Source organism: Gadus morhua, chromosome 10 (genome assembly GCF_902167405.1).
Source record: "Gadus morhua chromosome 10, gadMor3.0, whole genome shotgun sequence".
NCBI classification, from domain to species: Eukaryota; Metazoa; Chordata; class Actinopteri; order Gadiformes; family Gadidae; genus Gadus; species Gadus morhua.
The window spans coordinates 1,425,977-1,433,222 of record NC_044057.1 but is presented as its reverse complement, the minus strand read 5'-3'; positions in this window follow the sequence as shown (position 1 = coordinate 1,433,222).

The window sequence follows — 7,246 nt, the reverse complement described above, 5'->3', positions numbered from 1 at the left end:
ATACAAACGTAAGGAATGTGAATTATTAAATGAGAGAATGAGAGAATAATCATGAAATGAACATATTTGTTAGAAAACCTAGTTGGACTAATTTACTGAACAAGATGGTCCGATAGCCTATATTTGAGGCCTATTTGTATAAACTGGATTAATATGTATTATGGCTACAACATCCATAGTCTCGACCCCTCATTTAAATTAAACTCCAACAAAGGTGTTAGTTCTAAGAGATTCGATTGAGCGAAGAGACGATCCGACGCGCGCTTGAGTCGTTGCCTGGAGGTGCCTGTAGTTGACGCTAGAGGGCGCCAGGGACCGCATGTTGGGCCCCAGAGCCACCGGCAGCATATCATTATCGTATATATGTTAAAAAAATTGCATCGATTTTGTGAATCCAACTACATTTCTATTTATTTAACCTCCTCTATGCAAGTTTTTCTTTTAAGTTGAGCATATTCAATGGAGGCCTTTAGTTAATTCAGGTAGTTATAATTTAATTGTAATTAAAACATATTTCCAAACTGATATCTCATCATAAGCTGTGTTGCCTACAATTAGGCGTCACATCGGAAAATACCACAAATAAGAAGAATAAAAACTAGTACAATTAGAAAGATTTTCCATAGTTTTTGAACATTTACCACCGGTAGTCCTATGCAGCCCTGTTCCACTTGGCCTGCCTGTTTTGCGCTGTTCAATGTCGACCTGAAGCAATCATAACGCATGGGGACCATCAAGAGTTTATTAGAACATCGTTTGGTTTCGTCAGAAGAAACTCAAGGAAAATTCTCTTTTCGGTCTTGATTGATGTGCTTGTGTTTGGGGGGGGGGGGGGGGGGGGGTACAGCAGAACAGAGTGACGTGTTTGCATTATGGATTTCACAAGTTGCTGTGAAGCTGGTTCACTTGTTACAATGAGTTTCTCGAAGTGAGCCATTCCGCACTATTTCCTTCCTCTGCGTGTTTGTCGGTGATTAAGAATAACATAAATGTTTAAATGAAACGCTTTTATCTTTTGTTTGTTTGTTTGGGATGAGATGCAAATCTTCTTTTGGATGGAGACGATCCCCTCGCTGGTTTTCTATGTTGCCTATGGTGGTGGAGGCAGTTTGTCCAAACTGGTTTTGTTTACGCATGCCCTAGCCTCAATCTCCTGAACGCTTCCATGTATTGCCCTACTGGCAGTCAAAAGTCGTGACCTTTGTGTGTGAGTTGGAGGTTTATACATGCACACATAGGCTAACGATCGACTGTGTGTGTTTTTGGGTGCGTGCGTGCGTGTTTGTGTGGGTGCGTGTGTGCGTGTGTGTGTGTGCGTGTGTGTGACTAGCATGCGTGCGACAAGTGGGTGTGTGTCGGTGCTTGTTTGTATTATAGGGGATTTTAAATCATTGTTTTAAAATGTTGGTTGCAGGACATTGACCCCAACTTTCAGATCAGTGAAATGCGTGTATAGCCTACTTCATTGTGTGTGTGTGTGTGTGTGTGTGTGTGTGTGTGTGTGTGTGTGTGTGTGTGTGTGTGTGTGTGTGTGTGTGTGTGTGTTATGTGTGAGAGTAACATCATGGAAAATCATGTATTTTGTTCATAAGAACTATTCATTTTGTGTGTGCGTGTGTGTTTGTGCGTGTGTGTGTTATGTGTGAGAGTAACATCATGGAAAATCATGTATTTTGTTCATTAAGAACTTTTCAAAGTCTGTAACGTGTCCTTGTCCTTCCGAATCCCACGCGACAGGACTTGACAACACCAGCACTCTGTAGGCCTATCTCGGACTTTTGAGCGCTTTGGAGAGAGACCGCTGGCTGGGAATATTTATCACCAGTTCACTCGCGAAGAGGAAAAAACCTGACGGGGAATTTGTAGGGTAGGCCTATTTAAACGATTGGTTTTCAAACTGTCTATAAATCTCGCCGAGACGCTAATCTGTGTGTGTGTGTGTGTGTGTGTGTGTGTGTGTGTGTGTGTGTGTGTGTGTGTGTGTGTGTGTGTGTGTGTGTGTGTGTGTGTGTGTGTGTGTGTGTGTGCGTGTGGTAGGAGCTGGGGGAGTGGGGTGGGGGGGGGCACAGACCTAGGTAGGACCCCCCCCCCCCCCCCCCCCCCAATTGTTCCCAGAGGGAAACTTGCTTTGTGAATGCAGCACTATCATTTAAATTGCTAATTACTCCGGGATCGAACAGATAAATAAAACATGACCTTATAGGCATTTTATTTCAGTCGGTAAAAACTTTGGACGAAAAACCGTAAATCCGCCTGAATATGACGACATCGTTCGCTCCCATCGCGCGCGCCCCTCCGCTCGCTGCGTGGTTTCGACTCACTGCTCTTTTTATGCGCCGTACAAGGCCGCTTTATGGCACAGAGCTGGCTCATGGTACAACAACGTGGGCTTCTTACCTTGAGTCATTTTGATTGAAATAGTTACGATTTTGAATGAAACTATTCAGAGGTCGATAAAGGCAGAAGTTCTTTGTCTTGTGAAGCAGACAGAGAGCGTTTCATGGGTTATAGTAGTAGGGTTCTATGACAGCTGAGGCTCAATGTTGTTTTACTGTCGGGATTCTTGTGTTTGAGCCAAACAGCTCAGAAGGATATATTGTACAATGGAAGAAAATTCTTTATGGTGAAGAAATCTGAGCTATTGCAAAAATATTAAAACATGGCTTCCTTATTTGTATTATTTTGTAAAATAATACTATGTACATCGTTTTTTATGACTTTTAATATAACAGTAACGTAGCCTACTGGATTGTCAAAGGTCATATATAGTGACTTTTCTTTTCTGTGCACAATATATTAAAACAATATAAAAATTTATAAAATTCCCAGGAAGTGCCATCTTGTAGTTTCATTGGCTTAAAAAAGACAAGCTCAATGTAAAAGGAAGGAATCAAACCAGAAAAACTGATAAAACTCCGTTTGTACATCACTGACGTCACGTCCCAGGTTCGCAGCCCTGGGTTGATTCCTGCCTTTACGCTCCAGAGTGACGTCCGCTTTTAAGAGAATCATCTTTAAAATTTGTCGCTGTGTGTGTGTGTGTGTGTGTGTGTGTGTGTGTGTGTGTGTGTGTGTGTGTGTGTGTGTGTGTGTGTGTGTGTGTGTGTGTGTGTGCGTGTTTGTACTGGCGCACCCGTTGCTGCACGGTCGCTTGCATGTTTGCCCGCATCCACACACAAACACACGCTGACTTGGCCTACACGTGTTTACCATTTACACGTCAGTCCACACGTATGATATGTGTGGTGCTGTTTCAGCCTGTTTCAACGTGTAAATGGTAAACATGTGTAGTCCGTGCGCGCGTGTGCGTGTGCGTGCGTTCGTGTGTGTGTGGAGGGGGTGGGGGGGGCCGGGGGGGGCTGTCACGACATTAGCGCACCGTCTCGGTTTCATCGCACCATGCCAGAAGAGAAGTGGCTATTTTTCTCACTCCTCTCAGCGGAAGTAGAGATTTGGGGTAAAAGCCCTCCGTTCAGGGTCTGCAGAAGTAAAATAAACCCAAATTACCTGCAATGAGCTGGACTTTATTTAACGGCTGTGGCTGCATGTTTCCAGATGATTTTTAAATGTTCATTCTCACATTCTCAATCAGGATAATGAGACATAGACATTTTTTTTAATAAAATTTGCTATACACTTTTCTCTCCCCTCTTTGTGCGTGTGTAAGTTATATATCAAAATGTACACATTTGTTTTCAATATTATTCTTACATTTATAAGAGCAGATATCTGGGCATGAAAAGTTACTAAGAGTATTTGTCTTTTCTACACGGCGAACACAAGGATGAAGAAACAATTACTTTACTTTTTTTTTTTTTTTACCATGGCTGAAGAAAACAAATTCTGAACGGAAACCCATGTCAAAGGTGAACACGTAAGCTTCCTGAGGAACATTGGCTCATCGATATCTCTGTGGAGGCGAGCGGTGTGGCCAGAACGCTGAAAAGAACACGATCCGATGGCGGTGCTTTAACGAGGGAGAGCGTTAACGAGGGACGTCCTCAGCCCTGTAACCTTGCGGACAGGTGTTTGTCTGTGTTTATGGTTATTTAGCATCGCAGCCCAGCTTCACAAACTGTTCCTAAACAACCAAGACGACCCCCCCCCCCCCCCCTACCCAGCCAGTAAGCCCCTCCGCAGTGGGAACGCTAACCTTCACACACATCTTGTTCGGACACACTTGTCGTACAACTTCACCCGCCGCTGTAATCTCCGGCGGGCCAAAGTCAACGTGCGCTTCGGGGGTAGAGCTTGGCCACTTGGTGATGAGGCGACAAACAGAGATACACAACACACACACACACACACACACACACACACACACACACACACACACACACACACACACACACACACACACACACACACACACACACACACACACACGCACAAGTTAAGCCGAGCGGCAGAAAGGAAAATCAAAGAGACACAGGAACGATTAGAGCATTAAGCCGCCGTGAAAAGCAGTCTAACAGCATCGTGTATTATCCTATTTATAGCGTGGCGCGCGGCGGGTTGCTCACTCCTCGCCCCTCTGGAGGATCAACTCAGCAAAGCCCAAGCAAACGCCTTCAATCACCAAACTGTGCAACCGCGGCTGAACAGTTTAGCAACAAAGTACATCCCAGAGTCGGAGCATCGCCGGCGTTAATTACAGCCGCGTCTCGCCCCCGGGAGGGGCTCTGTCTGAGGCTCCGTCTCGCTGGAAACGTTTTTATAACTTTGTGTTTTGTGCGTACGCCGGACCGCGAGTCGGGGCCGGTGCACCACTGCCCCGGCTTATGATGCCCGTCAAACTGATTAGTAAGCGCTGTCATTGGGTTTTAATTGACCTGGGAGGGGGGTGCACAACGGGGGGGCGGTTGTCGCGGTGATGGCGGCGAGGTAATTGTTGTTGTCCGCGGCGGCGCCTGACGACCACGATGACTTGGAGAAAACTTTTCTCCACCGCCCCCACCCCCCCCACTTCCTCCTGGATGGAAGACAAAGAGGCGGCCGGCGTTCCTTCCTGAACATCACATGTCGCGGCCGCGCTGCGATGGAATATTGATGGAGCGCCGCTCTCTCCCGGCGACCCCCCGGTTCCGTCCCTCTCATGTTTATCAAGGATTCATGAGGCCTTGAAACCTGCCCCCCCCCCCCCCTCCCCACCCTCCACCTCCACCACCTGCTCCATACCTCCACCCCCCACCGTCTCATCCACCTCCCCCACATCCCATGATGCATCAGTGATGCTTGGCCGGTTTTAGAACATTGTCCTGAAAGACAGGAATGGTGGGGGGGGGCTGGTGGAATGGTACGGGGTGATGGAGGAGGTTGGAGAGGGGGGTGATGGAGGTGATGGAGAGTTGGTGATGGAGGCGGAGATGGTGGTGATGGAGGTGGTGGTGGTGGTGGTGGTGGTGGAGGTGGAGGTGGTGGTGGTGAAGGGGAGAGTGGGGGTGGTTGTGAACTGGGGGTTGGGGTGGGTGGTGGTGCTGAAGGGGGTGGAGGTGGTGGTGGTTGTAGGGGGTGAGCTGAGGGTGGAGGTGGTGGTGGTGGTGGTGATGGTGATGGTGGTGATGGAGAGGGTGGAGGTGGTGGTGGTGGAGGTGGTGGTGGTGGTGGTGGAGTTGGAGGTGGTGGTGGTGGTGGTGGAGGTGGAGGTGGTGGTGGTGGTGGTGGTGGTGGGAGTGGGGGTGGTTGTGAACTGGGGGTTGGGGTGGGTGGTGGTGCTGAAGGGGGTGGAGGTGGTGGTGGGTGGAGGTGGTGGAGGTGGTGGTGGGTGGAGGTGGTGGAGGTGGGAGGTGCATCATGGGGCCCATCTCCCTCCCTGAGGTCCACAGCTGGGGACCGCGGAGGAGGAGCCTGCTGTGTTGTTTTATCTTTCTGGTGTCTTTCACTTTGTTCTTGTTTCTCCGTCTTTGTGGTCTTTCTCTACTTTACAGCCTCCCTCCCCCCCCCTCCCCCCTCTCTCTCCCCCCCCTCCCCCCTCTCGGTCCTACCTCTCTCTATCTCGCCCACTGTGGTTATTTTTATTTATAGCCGGGGCTGTCACCCCCGCTCCTTAGGGTCCCCCTCCCTCTTCTTCTCACCTGTTCTACCTTTTTACCTCCATCCTCCCTCTCTCTCCCTCCCCCTCTCTCTCTCCCTCCCCCTCCCTCCCTCCATCCCTCCCTCCCTCCCCCCCTCTCTCTCTCTCTCTCTCTCTCTCTCACTCTCACTCTCCCTCCCCCTCTCTCTCTCTCTCTCTCTCTCTCACTCTCACTCTCCCTCCCCCTCTCTCTCTCTCCCTCCCCCCCTCCCTCTCCCTCCCCCCCTCCCTCTCCCTCCCCCCCCTCCCTCTCTCTCCCTCCTCTCATTAACACTCTGCCCTGATAGATGTTGAGGGGAGACCCCAGTTCTCCCCAGGTCCCCCCCCCCCCTCCCCCCTGCCCTCACACACACTTTACCCCTTGCTGTGTTCCTGTTGCTCCCCCCACGTGGGTGTGGGGTGCGGGGGGGGATGGGCCCTCACCTCTCCATCGTGGTGTTGGGGGGGGGGGCTTGGGGCGGCGGCGTTCAAAATGGCCTCCCCGTATTCCCATCAGGCCCGGGGCCATCTGCCACGCCCGCTCCCCCCCTCCTCGGGCCGTGGCGCTGCCCGGCCCAGCTGGGGGGGGGAGGTGACAATGGAAAGAGGCGGGAAAAGAGCTCGGTGCCGGGACTCGGTCGCACCGGGGCCCTGCTGACGAACGAGCGGAGAGACCTCGGAGAACGAGGGGCGGGTGTGTTATACAGACACACACACACACACACACACACACACACACACACACACACACACACACACACACACATACAGGCGCACACACACACACACACACACAAACACGCCCAAACAGGGACAACGATCGCTGATCAAACTTTAGTCTTGTAAATAAGAGTTGGACCCCAACAGGAATTATCTTTGAAACCCTGATCTAGCTAATGCGCCTTGTAGAGGTCAGAGGTCAGGATGTGGTTTGGACGTCTGACTCTTAGCTAAATGGTACTGGGTTTGACCACTGCCCCATCTTTGAGCAGGATGTCCTTCATGTTACCTTGTTTTAAAAATAAAGGCCATGGTCTGCAATGACAAGGTTTATTCTACAAAGAATTGGAGGATAAACGCACAAGTCGACAACCAAACCGACAAAACTGTCCATATTTATCCGGTTGGCCGAGATGAAAGAATATTTTAATATTATGTTCCTGATGCACCACAGCAAGAAGATAACATTTCCAA